Below are 20,167 nucleotides of genomic sequence, written 5' to 3'. Positions count from 1 at the left end.
AAAAAAAATAAATATTAAAAAAAATCTTTTTAGTTGTAGATGGACACAATACCCTTATTTTATTTATTTATTTTTATGTAATGCTGAGAATTGAACCCAGTGCCTCATACATGCTAGGCAAGCACTCTACCACTGAGCTACACCCTCAGCCTCCTTCATGATTTCTTTTTTTTTATTTTTTTTTTTTTTATTTATTTATTTATTTATTTATTTTTTTTTAATTTTTTTTTTATGATTTCTTTTTTTTTTAATATTTATTTTTTTAGAAGTAGCTGGACACAATACCTTTATTTTGTTTATTTATTTTTATGTGGCGCTGAGGATCAAATCCAGGGCCTCGCACATGCTAGACCACTGAGGCACAATCCCAGTCCCCCCTTCATGATTTCTCATGAGATAATTTCATCAAACACCACTTCTATGCAATAAGCTATTTCTCCTTTGCTTCTTTTAAGATTCTCTCTTTTCTCTGGCTTTCAACAGTTTTGATTATGATGTTTGTAATTGTCAGTCTTTTCAGTTTATCATACGTGGAGTTCATTGGCTTCTTATATATGCAGATTAATGTTTTTACTCAACTTTGTAAAGTTTTTGACTATTATTTATTAAAACATGTTTCTACTCCTGTTTTTATCCTCTTCTCCTGGATTCTTCATTATGCATGTATTGGTATACTTGATGATATCCCACATTACAGAGCAGATCTCTGAGATACTGCTTACTGTTCTTTGTGTTTTTTCACTATTTCTTAGATTGGATAATCTCCTTTGATTTCTTTTCAAGTTCTCTGATTCTCCTGCTTGCTCAAATCTGCTGTTGACTCTCCACCCCCACTGATTATTTTCTTTCAGTTACCATACTGTTGAAACTCCAAAATTTCTATTTGGATCCTTTTTATTCTTTCTATCTCTTTATTTATGCTCTATTTGGTGAGACATCCTTCCCAAATTCTCTTCTCATTTTTTAGGAATGGTTTACTTCAGCTCTTTGAAAATATTTAAAATACCATCTTTAAAGCCTTTATAGTAAGTCAGTTTTCTGGACTTCCTCAATGACAATTTCCACTGATTGCTTATTTTTCTATTGATTGCAAGAAAGTATATGGATCTTAATTTTTGTTTCTTTGCATGTCTCCTTGTTTTGTAGAAAACTGGACATTTAAAATAGAATAATGTGGCAACTCTGGAAATCAGTCCCCCACTCTCCCATGGTTTGTTTTTATAGTTATTTTAAGCAATTGTTTGTTCATCGAGCAAATTTTATTAATTATGCTGAGTTTGTTTGGGAGGGGGGATACTGCTCTCTACCTCTGAGCTACATCCCTAGTTCTCTTTATGTTTGTTTGATTGTTTGATTATTTATTTATTTATTTTAAGACAGGTTCTAACTAAGTTGCTGATGGTCTTGTTAAGTTACTGAGGCCAGCCTTGAACTTATGATCCTCCTGTCTCAGCCTTCTGAGGTACTGGAAAACAGGTATGCTCCACTGTGCCTGGTTATTTTGTTAAGTAATTTTGTAAACTATCTTTGTTTTAGCCATCTACTGAAGTCTCTCTTTGCCTAGCTCGGTGGTCAGCTAATGATTGAACAGCATTTTTTTAAATGCCTGGAACCAATAAGTCTCCCCATCCTTGCCTAAGGTCTCTGAATGTATATTTTGTGACATGTCTGCAACACTCCACCAAGCAGTTTACATCTCCACATTACCCTTCCCTGCCTGCTTGTGCATAGCCTTATGTATGTGAGAGATGAAAGATGACAGCCTTCTTAGGTCTTTCTTGAGCAATGTGAAAGCTCCATGCATGTTTGTGACCTAGATTTCCAAGAATAAGTTGGGACTTTCCAAAGTTCCTATGAACATGTCATTCCTTAGCTTTTCCTTTTAATTCCCCTTGCTGGTCTATTGTTTGCCTTAACTGCTAACCATTTCTTCAGAAAGCTGTGATGTTAAAACATTTGAGAAATGCCCCTCCATCACCTGGAGAGAAATATTTAGCATTAGGAAAGTTCCAGGTGAGTTCTACTAAAGACAAGGCGATACCACTTAATAACGACTCTTACTTGGGAGTGAAGCTTTGAAAGATCACCAGCCTTCCCTTCTCCAGTACTGGAAAGGCAGGCTGTTATTTTTCATGGTTATGTGGAGCAGGGGAGCAGAAGATTGGGCTAGTGTAGGTTTAAATGCCACAAACCTTGCTGTTCTTACTCAAATGCATCAGAGTTTTATGTTTTTGTTTTCTCATAAACACTCTCCATGTTGCTACAAGCCTTTAGTTAGTTTCCAAAGTACTGCAAAAAATTATTTTAATAACTTTTGTCAGTTGTGTCATTGCTTTTATGGAGAAGCAAAATTTCACAGTTTCTTACCCCAAGATTTTCATTGTTAGCACTTTTTTATTGGTTTTGACAATTCACCTTATAATAAAAAATTATTTTCTTAGTACTTAAAAAGTTACTATTTGTACTTTTTTAAGGGATGAAATGGTGGTCTTTTACTTCAAAATAGAACTAGGCAGAAGGCTCTCCAAGGTGACTTGATTAATATGTAGAATGTCCCAATGGAAGTAATAATTTTATATTAAAAGTAAATGCCAGGTATGTAAAACAAGAAACAATTATATAAATATATAGAGAATAAGTATATATATTAATTAGATTCCCTGGTAAACTGAAAAAAGTTTTAAAAAATATCCCATATCATCCTTTTAAGACAATCTCATGTTACCATAAAATAGGAAGTAACCACATTAAAAGCAGTTAAGCTATTAAAAATAGAAAGAAGTACAACATTTATTAACACGTATATAAACATGCTGGGCACAGTGGTACATGCCTGTAGTCTCAGCAGCTCAGAAGGTTGAGTCAGGAGAATCACAAGTTTGAGACCAGCCAAAGCAACTTACCAAGGCCCTAAGCAACTTAGCAAAACCCTGTCTCAAAAAAAAAAAAAAAAAAAAAAGGTCTGGTGATGTGGCTCAGTATCATAATTAAATAAAATAATAGAAAACAAATAAGTATTTAAATGCAGAATGATATGTACAGGTGGCACATGGTGCCAATTTTATTTGCAGATATAGTACTAAAACTCAAGTTTACAAGTTATACCTTTCCTACAGCCTTAGTTAAATCATGAACTAGTGTAGAATTCAGCTGTGCTAAAGTGCTGATTTTTGCATGCTTTGATGCAGCATACTCGGTTCTTGATAATCATGTGCTTTGTAAACCCATGATTCACCATGACCATAGTCTTAGCCAGGTGCTGTAGAACAGGAAGAAGGGACTCTTCATTGTATGACAGGTGATGCTGTAGAGTTGGTATCCATTCATCATTATCAAGAATTTTCAGTGCTAATCAAGACTTTCCTGCCATAATTTGAGAAGGAGGAAAGTGCAGGGTATCTTAGTCCAACATATATACATCAGGCATTTGGCCAAAATATAGTGCTCAACATCAATCTCTCCAATCTTAGATGCTCTACAAAGGAAGTGAAGGGAATGCAGGGGTAGAGGGTAACCCAGAGCAAAGTTTAAAACTCTTAGAATCTTTATTTCCATCTGAATGATTTGGTGCTTAGTGTAAGTGGTGTTGTTCACAAAAGCAAAGTCATCCATTTCTGGAGTGTCCATTTCTTCATATTTATTTGTGCTAAACATGGCAGTGACACCAACCAGCTTCAGCATCTTCTGGAGCATATAGCTATTCTACATGAACCAATCAATAATGGAAATAGTTATATACGTGGTGTCCTGCAGCAACCTTAATATCATTTGAATCTGTACTAGTCAGTCAACTAGGATGGCACTCATGCTATCAGAAACTTCCCTACCCAGTAGGTATTCTGGTCTCACTGATTGCTCCTCTTTAAGTTGTCTGAAGTAAACATATATTTTCTGCAAAGGTTTTGATCAACTCCATCTTTATTTTATTTTGTACCAAGGATTGGACCCAGGGGTTCTTAACCACTGATCTACATCCCCAGCCCTTGTAATATTTTATATAGAGACAGGATCTCACTATTGCTTAGGGCCTTGCTAAGTGAGCCTGCCTTTGAACTTGCAATCCTTCTGCCTCAACCTCCCAAGCTGCTGGGATTACAGGCATGTACCACTGCCCCTGGCTTCAGTTCCATATTCTGCATCCACATCATTCACTGCAAGAATTACATCAGAGATGGCCTGTGGTGGTGGCTCAGTGGTAAAGCACTTGCTAGCACATGTGAGACAGTGGGTTTGATCCTCAGCACCACATAAAAATAAATAAAATAAAGATATCATGTCTATCTACAACTAAAAATATTTAAAAAAAAAAAGAATTGACATCAGAGAAAGCCCAATCCTGATATTCTTCTTCAGAGGCACAACCAGATGTTTACATTGGGCTTGGAGAGGGAGTATCAATTAAAATAGGTTCAGGTGAAGGTTTTTCTTCCTTAGGCTCAGGTTCAGATTCTGCCCCGGCTCTAGCTCTGGCTCTGGCACAAACACAGGTGCCTTTTCCAGAGGTCTGTGTAGTTTTTAGCTATAACTTTTCCAGTAGTTAATGTTTTTGCTCCCTTTTTCAAAGGCCTGTAGTGGTTTACCAACTTCATCACCAATGTCTTCAAGAGCTGTTCTTGACCTCAGCCCAGGCTCAGAGGCTACTGCAGTGGTCTTAGGCATCCACTTTGAGTCCTACCATACTGGTCTTGGCCTAATATCCAGCCCTAAATTTCTGTGTTCTTCTTTGTTCCTACATCCTCCAAACTCCCCTACTAGGCAAGGAGCCCTGCTTGGCTCTCTCTTGGTAAGCCCTCTCCCATCCTGCAGGTGGAGAAAAAGCCAGAGGGCACACATGAGGAAGGCTGCATTTGTTCCCAGTCTGCAGCTGCTCACACTGGTGACTTGGAGAACTATGGCCCTCTCTTCACCAGGCAGAGGTTCAGAGGGAAGAAGCAGGAACATACCTTCTTTGTAGTTTATATTTGCTTGTTTTGGTATCCCAACTGTAAGCCAGTACATCTTTGTAAATGAAAATCTTTATTTTTAAAGCCAAATTTGATAAACCATATTATTATTCTTTTAGACATTTTCACTGAAAAGAAACAATTAAAAATCAACTTTTAAAATGTGAACAGATACAAATAATTGTATTTACACACAATGTTTTTTTATTTTATAAATTTTTTATTTGTTTTAATTAGTTGTACATGACAGTAGAATGCATTTCTGCACTTTGATATATAATACATAAATGGAGTATAATTTCTCATTTTCCTGATTGTACATATTGTAGAATCACATCAGTCATGCAGTCATATTGAACATAAGATAATAATGTCTATTTCATTCTATTATCCTACCTATCCACATGTCCCCTCCCCCGCATTCACTAGCCTCTACCTAATCTAAAGTACCTCTATTCTTCCCTAGTGCCCCTCCCCCCCATAAAAATCGTTGTGGCTGTGACATTGTATCATGCTGATTTTAAGTCCTTTGGGTATAAACTGAGGACTGTGATAGCTGGGTCAAATGGTGGTTCTATTCCAGGTTTTCTGAGAAATCTCCATACTGCTTTCCAAAGTGGTTGCACCAATTTGCAGTCCCACCTGCAATGTATGTATGTACCTTTTCCCCCAAATCCTTGCTAATACTTATTGTTGCCTGTATTCTTGATAATTGACATTCTGACTAGAGTGAGATGGAGTCTTGGAGTAGTTTCAGTTTGTATTTCTCTAATTGCTAGAGATGATGAATATTTTTTCATATATTTGTTGATCGACTGTTTCTTCTGTGAAGTATCTGTTCAGTTCCTTTGCACATTTATTGATTGGATTATTTGTGGGGTTTTTTTGTGCTTTTTGAATTATTTATATATCTGGAGATTAATGCTTTACCTGAGGTGCATGTGGTAAAGTTTTTTTTTTCCCCATTCTGTAGGCTCTCTCTTCATGTTTTTGATTGTTTCCTTTGCTGTGAAGAAGCTTTTTAGTTTGAAACCATCCCATTTATTGATTCTTAATTTTACTTCTTGCACTTTAGGGGTCTTGTTAAGGAACTCAGATCCTAGGCTGACATGGTGAAGATTTGGGCCTATTTTTTTTCCTATTAGGCACAAGTTCTCTGTTCTAATGCCTAAGTTTTTGACCCACTTTGAGTTGAGTTTCATGCAGGCTGAGAGATAGAGATTTAATTTCACTTTGTTATATGTGGCTTTCCATTTTGCCCAGCACCATTTGTTGAATAGGCTATCTTTTCTTGAGTGAATGTTTTTGGCACTTTTGTCTAGTATGAGATAACTGTATTTGTGTGGGTTTATTTCTGTGTCTTTTATTCTGTACCACTAGTCTACATGTCTGTTTTGGTGCCAATACCATGCTGTTTTTGTTACTATAGCTCTGTAGTATAGTTTAAGGTCTGGTATTGTGATGCCTCCTGCTTCACTTTTCTTGCTAAGGATTGCTTTGGCTATTCTGGTTCTCTAATTTTTCCAAAAGAATTTCATGACTGCTTTTTCTGGTTCTATAAAGAATGTCTTTGGAATTTTAATAGGAATTGCATTAAGTCTATATAAAACTTTTGGTAGTCTGGCCATTTGGGCAATATTAATTTTACCTATCCAGGAACATGGGAGGTCTTTCCATATTCTAAGGTCTTCTTCAATTTCTTTCTTTAATGTTCTATAGTTTTTACTGTAGAGGTCTTTCACCTCTTTTGTTAGATTGATTTCCAAGTATTTTATGTTTTTTGAAGCTATTGTGAATGGGGTAGTTTTCTTAATTTCTCTTGCAGTGGATTCATTGCTGATGTATAGGAACATATTTGATTTATGGGTGTTGATTTTATATCCTGCTACTTTGCTGAATTCATTTATTAGTTCTAGAAGTTTTCTGGTGGAATATTTTGGATCTTCTATATATAGAATCATATCATTGGCAAATAGTGATAGTTTGAGTTCTTCTTTATCTATTTGTATCTCTTTAATTTCTTTCTTCTGTCTTAGTGCTCTGGCTGGAGTTTCGAGGATGATGTTGAATAAAAGTGGTAAAAGAGGGCATCCTTGTCTTGTTCCAATTTTTAGAGAGAATGCTTTCAATTTTTCTCGGCTTAGAATTGTTGGCCTTGACCTGAACAGACACTTCTCAGAGGAGGACATACAGTCAATCAACAAGTACATGAAAAAATGCTCAACATCTCTAGCTGTCAGAGAAATGCAAATCAAAACCACCCTAAGATACCATCTCACTCCAGTAAGATTGGCAGCCATTATGAAGTCAAACAACAACAAGTGCTGGCGAGGATGTGGAGAAAAGGGTACACTTGTTCATTGCTGGTGGGACTGCAAATTGGTGCAGCCAATTTGGAAAGCAGTATGGAGATTTCTTGGAAAGCTGGGAATGGAGCCACCATTTGACCCAGCTATTCCCCTTCTTGGTCTATTCCCTAAAGACCTAAAAAGAGCATGCTACAGGGACACTGCTACATCGATGTTCATAGCAGCACAATTCACAATAGCAAGACTGTGGAACCAACCTAGATGCCCTTCAATAGACGAATGGATAAAAACAATGTGGCATTTATACACAATGGAGTATTACTCTGCATTAAAAAATGACAAAATCATAGAATTTGCAGGGAAATGGATGGCATTAGAGCAGATTATGCTAAGTGAAGCTAGCCAATCCCTAAAAAACAAATGCCAAATGTCTTCTTTGATATAAGGAGAGTAACTAAGATCAGAGTAGGGACGAAGAGCAGGAGAAGAAGATTAACATTAAACAGGGATGAGAGGTGGGAGGGAAAGGGAGAGAGAAGGGAAATTGCATGGTAATGGAAGGAGACCCTCAGGGTTATACAGTGGAGGGGGTAGAGAGAGAGGAGGGGAGGGGAGGGGAGAGGTGGGGAGGGGGGAGGGTGGATGATGGGAAAGGCAGCGGAGCACAACAGACACTAGTATGGCAATATGTAAATCAATGGATGTGTAACTGATGTGATTCTGCAATCTGTGTATGGGGTGAAGGTGGGAGTTCATAACCCACTTGAATCAAAGTGTGGAATATGATATGTCAATAAATTTGTAATGTTTTGAACAACCCACAATAAAAAATTAAAAATAAAAAAAAAAGAATTGTTGGCCTTGGGTTTAGCATAGATAGCTTTTTATGCTGCTGAGGTATGTTCCTACTATCCCTAGTTTTTCTAGTGTTTTGAACATGAAGAGGTGTTGTATTTTGTCAAATGCTTTCTCTGCATCTATTGAGATGATCATATGATTCTTGTTTCTAAGTCTATTGATATGATAAATTATGTTTATTGATTTCCATACGTTGAACCAAAACTGCATCCCTGGGATGAACCCCACTTGGTCGTGGTGTTTTTGTTTGTGATTTGCCAGAATTTTTAAAAAATTAAATTTATTTTTTAGTTATAGGCAAACACAATATCTTTATTTTATTTTTATATCATGCTGAGGATTGAACCCAGTGCCTCACACATGGTAAGTGAGCACTCTACCTCTGAGCCATGACCCCCACCCAATTTGCCAGAATTTTATTGATAATTTTTGCATCTATGTTCATCAGGAATAATTATCTGAGGTTTTCCTTCCTTAATGTGTCTTTGTCTGGTTTTGGTATCAGGGTGATATTACCCTCAAAGAATGAGTTTGGAAGGGTTTCCTCCTTTTCTATTTCATGGAATAATTTGAGGAATATTGGTGTTAATTTTTGTTTGAATGTCTTATAGAACTCAGCTGAGAATCTGCCTGGTCCTGGGCTTTTCTTGATTGGTAAGATTTTGATGGCATCTTCTATTTCATTATTTGAAATTGTTCTGTTTAAATTGTGTATGTCCTCCTGATTCAGTTTGGGTAGGTCATATGTCTGTAGAAATTTGTTGATGTCTTCAAGATTTTCTATTTTATTGGAGTATGAATTTTCAAAATAGTTTCTCATTTTCTTCTGTATTTCAGTAGTATTCAACGTGATATTTCTTTTTTTATCACAAGTTTTAGTAATTTTAGTTTTCTCTTTCTCTTCATTAGTATGGCTAAGGGTTTATCAATTGTATTTATTTTTTCAAAGAACCCACTTTTTGTTTTGACAGTTTTTCCAATTGTTTCTTTTGTTTCAATTTCATTGTTTTCAGCTTGATTTTAATTATTTCCTGTCTTCTACTGTTTCTGGTATTGATTTGTTCTTATTTTTTCAGGGCTTTGAGATGTAATGTCAGGTCATTTACTTGTTGACTTTTTATTCTTTTAATAAATGAGCTCAACGCAATAAACTTTGCTCTTTGTGCTGCCTTCATAGTGTCCCAGAGATTTTGATATGTCATATCGGTGTTCTCATTTATTTCTAAGTATTTATTTTATTTCATCCTTGATTTCTTCTACTATCCATTCATCATTCAATAATGTATTATTTAGCATACTTGTGTTAGAGTAGTTTCTATTTTTTATTTTATCATTGATTTCTAATTTTATTCCATTATGATATGATAGAATGCAAGGTATTATCTCTGTTTTTTTTATATTTACTAAGAGTTTCTTTGTGGCATAAGATACAGTCTGTTTTAGAGGAAGATCCATGTGCTGCTGAGAAGAAAATGTATTTGCTTGTTGATGGATGAAATATTCTATATATGTCTGTTAAATTTAAATTATGGATTGTATTATTTAGTTCTATAGTTTCTTTAACCAGTATTATTGTGTTGTGGTTTATTTGATTCTTGAAATTGAAAAGGGTTGTTTGATGTACATAGATACTCCATTGTTTGGGGCATAAATATTTATAATTGTTATGTCTTACTGATATATAATTCCCTTAAATAGTATGAAATGTCCTTTTTTTGTCCCTTCTGATTAAGTTTGACTTGAAGTCCACTTTATCTGAAATGAGGATGGAAACCCCTGCTTGTTTACACAATCCATATGAGTGATTAGTTTTTTTCCCATTCTTTCACCTTTTGTCTGTGGATGTTTTTGCCTATGAGGTGAGTCTCTTGGAGACAGCATATTGTTGGGTCTTGTTTTTCAATCTAATCTGCCGGTCTATGTCTTTTGATTGATGAGTTTAGGCTGTTAATGGTCAAGGTTACTATTGAGATATGATTTGTATTCCCTGTCATTTTGATTTATTTCTGTTTTTTAATTTGATGTAGTATCTCTTTTGAATGACTAGTCCTTTAGTGTAGTTCCTCCCTTTGTTGGTTTGTACTTTTTTTTCCCACTTCATCTTCATGGAATACTTTGTTGAGAATGTTGTGTAGTGCAGGCTTTCTAGTTATGAATTCTTTTAATTTTTGTTTATCATGGAAAGTTTTTATTTCATCTTCAAATCTGAAACTTAATTTTGCTGGTTGTAAAAATTAACCTGAAACATGATTATTTCATTCTTGATCAAAATTTTAGGCTACTTCCAAGTTCTATACATATTTCCTAAAGACAATTATGTAAACTTTCATGAAAATTTACCTGCAATGGTTTGGTAAAGAAACCAATTGTAATGGAATTGAAATTTGAGCCATTTTAACACAAAATATCCATCAATTTTCAGTGTTTACATAATGGCATAATCATAAAAAGATTCTGAAATGGAATGTGAATTCTATTTCAAAATGTTGTATAAATTGTGTGTGTGTGTGTGTGTGTGTTTGAGAGAGAGAGAGAACTTGCATTATTTGGTATTTGAGCATGCTTTGCATTTCAATTGAAAGTAAAGGAAAAGAGTTGGCCTAAAATTGATCACATTAGTGGCATGTGGGTGGGATGCTGACACCATCCAAATATTCACATGAAAAACAAATGCAAATCTGGAGAGAAATGTTCCTTCTTACATGGAGAACTTGACCACATGTTTTAGCTGGAACCTGAAAAAGACAAAATTTACAGGATATACTACATTTGTGTCTTCTATACTTTCAGTACCTTCACAACATGATTGTCTCTGTGCACTATAGTGACATGAATTTTGTTTACAATATCTACATTTTATATGAAAAGGGAGGCTCTTATAGTAACAAAAATGGCATAGTATTGGCACCAAAATAGACATGTAAACCAATGGTACAGAATAAAAGACACAGAGACAAACCCACTTAAATACAGTTATCTCATACTAGACAAAGTCACCATAAACATACATTGGAGAAAAGATAGCCTCTTCAACAAATGGTGCTGGGAAAACTGAAAATCCATATGTAACAAAATAAAATTAAATCCCTATTCTTCACCCTGCACAAAATTCAACTCAAAGTGGATGGAGAACCTACAAATTAGACAAGAGACTCTATGCCTAATAGAAGAAAAAGTAGGCCCAAGGAGCTAGAGCTGTGGCTCAGTGATAGAGCACTTGCCTAGCATGTGTAAGGCACTGGGTTCAATTCTCAGAACCACATGTAAATAATGGGGGTGCAAGCGATGAATGGAGGAACTTTGGATTGGGCAGAGGAGAGTGGGGTGAGAGGAGGGAGTATGGGAGTAGGAAAGATGGTGGAATGAGATGGACATTTTTACCCTATGTATATGTACAATTGCATGAATGATGTGACTCCACATCATGTACAACCAGAGAAAGGAAAAGTTGTACTCCATTTGCGTGCAATGAGTCGAAATGCATTCTGCTGTCATGTATAACTAATTAGAACAAATAATAAAAAGAAAAGAAACTAGAAGCTCTGAGGATAGTTCCTAAATCCTTTATCTTCAGATTTCAGAGCCAGATGTTGTATTCATACGTTGGTTTTGGGAGTCTAGAATTTTTACTCTAGTTTATTCTCTGAAGAGGTGTTTTTCTTCACAGAAAAAAAGAGGAAATGTTTTGATTATGATGATTAAAAACTTCAGAGATACAAGGTCCCCCAATAAAGTGAGTCATCAAGTCATCATATGCTGAATTAACATTTATAGTCATAGCTCTCTATACACTGAATTATGAAGTAGACAATATTGCTATGGGGTACTTATAAAGGGGGTCTGCATAAAGCAAGACCATTGTGCACAGATATATGCATCTGTGAGGTAGTACTGGAGACAATTAGGAGGCAGTTTGTTGAGAGTATGTGGAAATATAAAAACATGATCTGTCATGAAATGTTGCTGGTTCTCTAACTCAGTGTATCAACTCAAAAGTGGGCTAATTCCTTATTTTGTTTGGTTCAAGGCACAACTGAGCTCAGTTCTGACTACATGGAGATTCAGAATCACTCATTTTTTCAAGTATCAAGTTCCAATGAAATACCAAACATATGCTAGGAATGGTCCATGGTGGAACCACTGGGTCATAGGAAAACAGAGCTGACAATACTATTTTTATAAATAGTATTCCTTCCCAGTGAATACTATTTATAAAAAATCACATTGCAAGAAGCAGGATTATACAGGTGAAGTTTGTAACTGAAGAATAAAAGAATTCATTAATTATTAATATATTGCTTCCCTGCTCTATCACCAATACTGGGCCTTGAAGAATTAATGACATTTAGAAATTAAATAAGGACTGTCTCTTTCTGCTAAAGATAACAGCATGAGTAAAGACATAGGGGCAGGCCTAAACAGAGAGCAGTTTGGAAACCAGGCTTCTTAAAATAACTTGAAGAGGTATCCAATAAGTAGATGGGTTGTTTTCTGTAGAAAATTTAACTTAAATGAAAAAATACAAATATAGGATTGTTGCAAAATACCGGCAGACCTCTTCTCCAGAAATGTAGTCCAACAATTCAGTTGAATGACATTGTATATAGAAGTATTTCAAAATTTTTCTAAGTGCTCTAACAAATGCTTTGTTTATTCTTCTCTATCTATCCATCAAAGGAAGCAAGAATAATGAGAGCAAGAAAAAGTTCACGTATTGGCCACTGTTTGGCTGTATCTTCTTGAAACTGAAATATTCTTAGAAGTTTTCTTTTTCCTTTCTTATGTATTAATTCATTCAACACATTCTCAACGAGAGTGCCTTATTTTGCTTGGTGTTATTCTTCATGCTGGGGCTATAATAGTAAACAAAACACAAAAATTTCCTGCCATCATGTAGCTTATGTTTCAGTGGGAGGAGCTAAATAGTTTATTGGTAGATACATGCTCTGTAGATAAATTTAGTAGGGAAGAGATTAAGAATGTGTATGTGGCTGAGCTCGGTGGCTCACACCTGTAATCCCATCAGTTTGGGAGGCTGAGGCAGGAGGATCAAAACTTCAAAGTCAGCCTTAGCTAAGTGTTAAGAAATTCAGTGAAGCCCTGTCGCTAAATAAAATACAAAATAGGGCTGGGGATATGGCTCAGTGGTCGAGTGCCCCTAGGTTCAATCCCTTGTAACAAAAAAGAAAAAGAATGTGTATGTGGAATGGTGGAGGGGAGTTGTAACTTTAGACAGGTGTCCTCATTTGAGAAAGCAACACAAATTTTTCAACAAAAACTTGAATGTAAGATCTATTTTGATTTCTAGGAGAAGAGAGTTATAGACAGAGGAAATAGCCAATACAAGGCCCTGAGGCACAATTATGCCTGGCATGTTCAAGAGAAAAAAAATTAGGCGATGTATTAGGAGGAGAAATGACAGAGGGAGGGAATTGAAGTGAAGAGATGTAGCAAGTGTGTATGTGTATGCAGTGTCTGTGTGCAGAAAGGGATATAGATGGCATAGGGGGCTTGTATGCCTTTATACTGAAAGAGATGGGAAGCTATTGTTTATTTTGTTTTTGACAGTTCTATTTGCTAATGCAATTCACAAGAAAGATTACAGGTTGTAAATGCTAATAACATCAACAGAAACATGCCAAACAGTGATGTTAAGGGAAGTATGGATCTTTGAGATCACTGCATTAATATCTATTTGTGACCTGTCTTAATCTTTCCAGAGCTCCTATAAAGTTTTGTTAACAACTTTTATAACAGTTTATAACTGTTACTTGTTTTTGTAATATTTATTTTTTAGTTTTAGATGGACACAATATCTTTATTTTATTTTTATGTGGTGCTGAGGATCGAACCCAGTGCCTCGTGCATGCCAGGCAGGTGCGCTACCACTTGAGCCACATCCCCAGCCCCTGTTACTTGTTTTTAATTATCAATTATTTAATTATTAATTAATAATATTTTAATTATTTTAATGTTAATTGTTAATAGTTTTTCCATTGGGGGATGGATGATGGCCTTGAGTTTCCTAGTGTGCCTTGTTGCTGATGCCACTCCTCTTGATGAGTTTTAATAATAAATAAGTAAGAATCAGGTTAGCATATTCATAATTTTTTATTCTAAAATAATTATAGATTCACAACAATTTGCAAAAATATTACAGAGAGTTCTGTGTACCTTTTCCCCTAGCTTCCCTCAATGATAACATCTTACAAAATCATAGTCCGATATCAACAGCAGAATGTAAACATTGGCATAATACTATTAATTAGATTACAGATACTACTTGAATTTCACCATTTTTACATTCACTCATTTTTTTCCTCTGAGTATGTGAGTATGTGTATATAGTTCCATGCCGCAGTCTGGCTGGGCACAATCAGGAGCCACTTGTCAAAAGAAACTAACTTTATTTTTAGAACCACACACCACAAACAAAATAGTCTCTCAGGAAAAACCCTCAGAGCCTCAACTGCCACCACCGGCTTTCCACAAGCCTCTCTCTCCCACACAAGCTTCTCTCCACCTCCCACAATCCTCCTGCTCTTGAGGCCGATTGGCTGGGTCACGTGGGCGGAGCCAAAAAAGTCCCCCAATGAGCAGCTCTGTGGTCTGAAAGGGCAGGGAAACAGTCCAATGAGCATCACCGCAGAGGAGCCAATCAGCTAGATGTTGCTGGGGCCGCTGTGAGCCAATCATCAGCCAGCAGCTGGAAGTTTGCTGGCAGCTGGAAGTTTGCTGGGGCCCCTTTGGCTGTGGCTCTCAACATCTCCCCCTCTCTGTTTAAACAACAAGCATGTGGCTTAGGGACCGTGCCTGTTAGGCAGTCCAATTCAACATATGGTCCTTACCCGTCATCGGATGAACTGACCTCTAGGCGTCAGCCTCCTGTCTTAGGTTGGTACCACTGCAATTGGATCATACCCGTCACTGACTACCGGTCCAGCATACAGCCATACTTGTGGATAGGCCTTTGCACCTGTGGGGGGGTGAGGTTCTTTGCCTCACCTCTGTTGGCCCCCAAATTTTAGACCATCACTAGTAGAGGAGGATGCAAAATGCCATGACATTAAGCCAATTGAAGGCTCCTTTGAAAAATTGTACCACCGGTGACACCATCAGCAAAAATACTCCAGCACTACCACAATTCGCTGTACCAACAGATAGTTCACAATGCATACAGGTGAGCTCACAATGTGTCCAGGCAAGTTCTGCAAGCAGTTCAGTGATGGCTATTGTAGAAGCTGTAGATTGGTTTTATCTTTGACTTCACCAGCACTGGGATGAAGATAGGAATTCTGGCAATAATGGCTAAAGAAAAAATTATGTAACATTACAGAAGGCACTAAAAGAAAACAATTTTCTTAACAATTTACATTGTCTTCACCGGCACTGGGATGAAGATAGGAATTCTGGCAATAATGGCTAAAGAAAAAATTATGTAACATTACAGAAGGCACTAAAAGAAAACAATTTTCTTAACAATTTACATTATCTTTAAGAGAATTATTAAATATAATGAAAAGGAAAGGTGAAAGTAAACAGATCTGTTAACCTTCTTTTTTGTTTACATATTAAAACAATCCTCAACAGTTGTTTACCCAATTTAAATTAAACCATATAAATCACGTGAAAAAAAAAATATTTGGATCCATTTTATCATGAGCGCTCATCATATATGATATATGGACATACGTACATTCAAACATATAACACAAAACACAAGTGTGCACACATAATATAATACATACAACACATAACATTATAGTAAAGGCCTTATAACTTTTTACAGGTGAAATCTCCATTGCAATGTTTAAAAACTCTATAGTCAAAAAATAGAACTGATCAGCAAAACATTAACCTAGGTCTGTATGAGCTCAAAAAACAAAATAGAACTTCATGATATGGCAAAGGGCAATAATAAAATAGATATTGAAAAAAGCATCCTGGTTCTGTTGCAGATGTAAGAATAGCCAAACTGGAGTTTTGGATATCAGTTGTTATGGATTTGAGCCAAATCATCTTCTTTTTGGTCTGTAGAAATCGCTTTAGTTAGTCTTTCTGGAATCCAAATCGGCTGCTGTTCTCCCTGTGGAAACACATAAACAGACCCCCGACTCCAGACAATCACTGGGTCAGGACCTTGGTTAATCTCTCTGGAATCCAAATCGGCTGCTGTTCTCCCTGTGGAAACACACAAACAGACCCTCGACTCCAGACAATTACTGGGTCAGGACCTTTCCATTGTCCTGTTAGAATATCCTTCCAAAGTACCTTGGGCTTATGTACATTTTTTGGACACATATGCCTTTCCGCAGCACTAAGTCCTGATGAATCCAAATTTAAAAAGTTTAGAGTAAAAAGGGTTATTTTAAGTTTATCTTTGGGGAATATATACCCCTTCCCAATTCCTTCTTTTTGCTTTAATAAGTACATTTTAATAGTTTGATGAGCTCTTTCAACTATGCCTTGTCCCTGTGGATTGTATGGGATTCCTGTTATATGAGTAATGCCAAATGTTGAGCAAAATTGTTTAAAAGAGGTAGAAGTATAACCAGGGGCATTATCTGTTTTTAACTGTTTTGGAACACCCACAGTGGCAAAATTTTGTAAGCAATGAGCTATAACATCTTTAGTTTTTTCTCCGGCATGAAGGGAGCCCATCAAAAATCCGGAAGAAGTATCAACTGTAACATGCAAATATTTTAATTTTCCAAATTCTGGCAAGTGTGTGACGTCCATCTGCCAAATATGGTTAGGTATCAATCCTCTAGGATTGACTCCAAGATTAACTTGTGGTAAAAAGGTCACACAATTTTGACATTGTTTTATTATTTGTCTAGCTTGTTCCTTAGTTATTTTAAAACGCTTTTGTAAAGTATTAGCATTGACATGGAACTTTTTATGAAAATTTATAGCTTCTTCTAGTGTAGAGAAAATATGTATGTCATGTGTAGTTTTATCTGCTAAATCATTGCCCAAACTAAGGGCTCCAGGCAATCCTGTATGTGCCCTGATATGTCCTATAAAGAATGGATCTTTTCTGTCCCAGATTAGACTTTGTATAGTGGAAAGCAAAGAGAAAACAGTAGAAGAAGGGGAAATCCTACCAGCATCTTCAAGAGATACTATAGCATTAACTACATACTGACTATCAGAAAATAAATTAAATACAGAATCTTTAAACATCACAAAAGCTTGTAAAACTGCATTAAGCTCTACCTTTTGAGCTGATTGTTTGGGTACTAAAAATGTAAAAGTTTGATCAGGGGTAACTACTGCTGCTGTACCATTATTTGACCCATCAGTGAATATATTTGGAGCATTTATGATAGGTGTTTTTCTTGTCATTTTTGGAAAAATTACAGGATGCAATGACCAAAAAGACAATAAAGGATTAGATGGTAAGTGGTTATCAAATGAAACATTAGATTTGCACATGATTATTGCCCAAGTATTTAACTCATTAGCTAACTCATCAATTTGATTCATAGTATATGGAGTAATAATTTTATTGGGAGAAATTCCAAACACTCCCTTTGCTGCTTTTATTCCTTTGAGTATTAATTGTCCTACAGCCTCAGGATACCTAGTAAGAATAGTGTTAGGAGAATAAGATAAATGTATCCATAATAATGGACCTTCTTGCCAAAATACTCCTGTAGGAATATTTTTTGTTGGTAGTACAATAAATAATAAAGGCAAACTTATATCAATTCTATCCAAATGCATATTTTCCATATATGTTTCAATGATTTTTAATGCCTTTCTTGCTTCAGGCGTTAACATTCGGGGTGAATTTGGATCTGATGGACCTTTTAGGATATCAAATAAAGGTCCCAACTCTCCTGTTGGTATACCTAAATAAGGCCTTATCCAATTTATGTCTCCTAATAACTTTTGAAAGTCATTAAGTGATTTGAGTTGATCTACTCGTATTTGAATTTTTGGTGGACGGACCATGGTTGAGGATAATAGAACTCCTAAATAATTAATTGGAAAATTTAATTGTACTTTATCTATTGCTATCTCTAGATTATAATTTTTTAATAAGTTTGTAAGTGTGGCATAACATTCTAGCAATGTGTTTTTATCTTTGTGTGCTAATAATACATCATCCATATAGTGAAATATTTGTAGTTCAGGATTTTGATTTCTAAGTGGCTGGATTACTTTGTTAACATAAATTTGACACATAGTTGGGCTGTTAGCCATCCCTTGAGGGAGTACTTTCCATTCATATCTCTGATCAGGACCTTCATGATTCAGTGCAGGGATAGTAAATGCAAAACGTGGACTATCCTCAGGATGAATTGGAATTGAAAAAAAAACAATCTTTAATATCTATAACTAAAACATACCAGGTTTTTGGCAAAGCAGACAACTGAGGAATCCCTGATTGAGCAGGTCCCATAATAACCATCTCATTATTAATGGCTCTTAAATCTTGCAATAATCTCCGTTTACCAGATTTCTTTTTGATGACAAAAATGGGAGTATTATGGGGAGATACAGAAGGTTGTATATGTCCTTCTGCTAATTGTTGTTTGACCAGGTCATGGGCTGCTTGTATCTTTTCTTTAGTCAGGGGCCACTGAGGAACCCATACTGGTCTTTCTGATTTCCAAGTAATTTTTATTGTCTCAGTGGCCCTTTCTGAAAATCCAACCCATGTCTGTCTCTCCCTTGATCTATTTGTATTGGTGCTGCTATACCTTGTTCTTGTTTTTCTAATCTTTTTCCTTTCCTAAAACCTTGTCTAGTCATAATAGTGGGTGCATTTTGGTTGATGTTATTTGTTAATGTCAAACCTAATTGATCTAGGACATCTCGTCCCCATAAATTTACGGGAAGATGATCCAATACATATGGCTGTATAGTTCCTTCACATCCTTCAGGATCCTTCCAATCTAATACCATTGCACTTCTATGGGGATTAGTCGCCACTCCTAGGCCTCGAAGCGTTTGAGTGGCTTGTTGTAATGGCCAATGTTTTGGCCATTCTTGACGAGAGATGATGCTAAGGTCTGCACCTGTATCCAGTAGCCCATTAAATTCATGTCCTTGAATATTTAGTTTTAGCATGGGGCGAGAATCTAAATTTAAAGAAAGCATAGCCCAATCTACACCTGTGGAGCCTAATCCCTTGGAACCTCTTTCTACAGTACGACTGGAAAATTTATCATGTAGGCTGGGTATTATTAGTAACTGTGCTATTCTATCTCCTGGTGAAATTACTGATATACCCTTTGGAGAACTGGCTATAATTTTTATTTCACCTTCATAATCAGGATCAATTACCCCAGGACTTATCATAAGTCCTTTTAGAGTAGAAGAGCTGCGTCCCAATAATAAGCCTACTGTTCCTTTGGGAAGAGGTCCTTTCACCCCTGTGGGAATGATTTGAACTCCCATCTCTGGAGTTAGTACTGCTCTGGCGGAGGCGCAGATGTCCAACCCTGCGCTCCCTCTGGTTTGTCTGATGAGGGATCTGATGGACAATGTGTCCTGGGCACTACCCTGATGGGGTTGCTGGGTTCCTCCAGTGCTCCGTATATTTGTGGTTTTGGGCCCCGGAGCATTGGGCCCCCCTGTCCGTTTTTTGGCAATGGAGCCCGATGCCTTTCTCCACGATATCGTGGATAAACACCTGGTCCTTGTTCGTTTTTTGATAATGGAGTACCCTCTATGGTGGTTTGAGAACGGCATTCATTAGCCCAATGTCTCCCTCTACGGCATCGTGGGCAAATACCTGGTATTCTACTCCTTTGATACCTAGTTTTGTTAAACCCTCCTCCAATGGGGCAATTCCTTTTAAAATGTCCTGTTTGTTCACAATTGTAGCATGTTCTTGGCCTGGCATCTAAAGCCTGTTTTACTGCAGCTGCCACAATTTGCCCTTGTTCATTAATGTCTCTGGCATCTAAAGCCTGTTTTACTGCAGCTGCCACGACTTGCTCTTGTTCATTAATGTCTCTACATAATTTAATATATGTGTTTAAATCTTCATGTTTCCATGGTCTAATGATATCTCTGCACCAACGATTCGCTTGCTCATAA

The 20,167-nt window shown here is 36.4% G+C and overlaps 1 pseudogene; it reads right to left on the bottom strand.

Moving 5' to 3' along the window:
• Nucleotides 1–3,099: 3,099 nt before the first annotated feature.
• LOC124076335 (G2/mitotic-specific cyclin-B1-like) lies at nucleotides 3,100–4,659 on the bottom strand (annotated as a pseudogene).
• Between the last annotated feature and the right edge of the window lie 15,508 nt (nucleotides 4,660–20,167).

This window comes from Marmota monax, unplaced genomic scaffold (genome assembly GCF_021218885.2).
Source record: "Marmota monax isolate L192 unplaced genomic scaffold, Marmota_monax_Labrador192_F-V1.1 WCK01_AAM20220418_F8-fsc00225, whole genome shotgun sequence".
Taxonomy (NCBI): Eukaryota; Metazoa; Chordata; class Mammalia; order Rodentia; family Sciuridae; genus Marmota; species Marmota monax.
The sequence above is the reverse complement of the archived record's forward strand: the minus strand, read 5'-3'. Positions and strand labels throughout refer to the sequence as shown.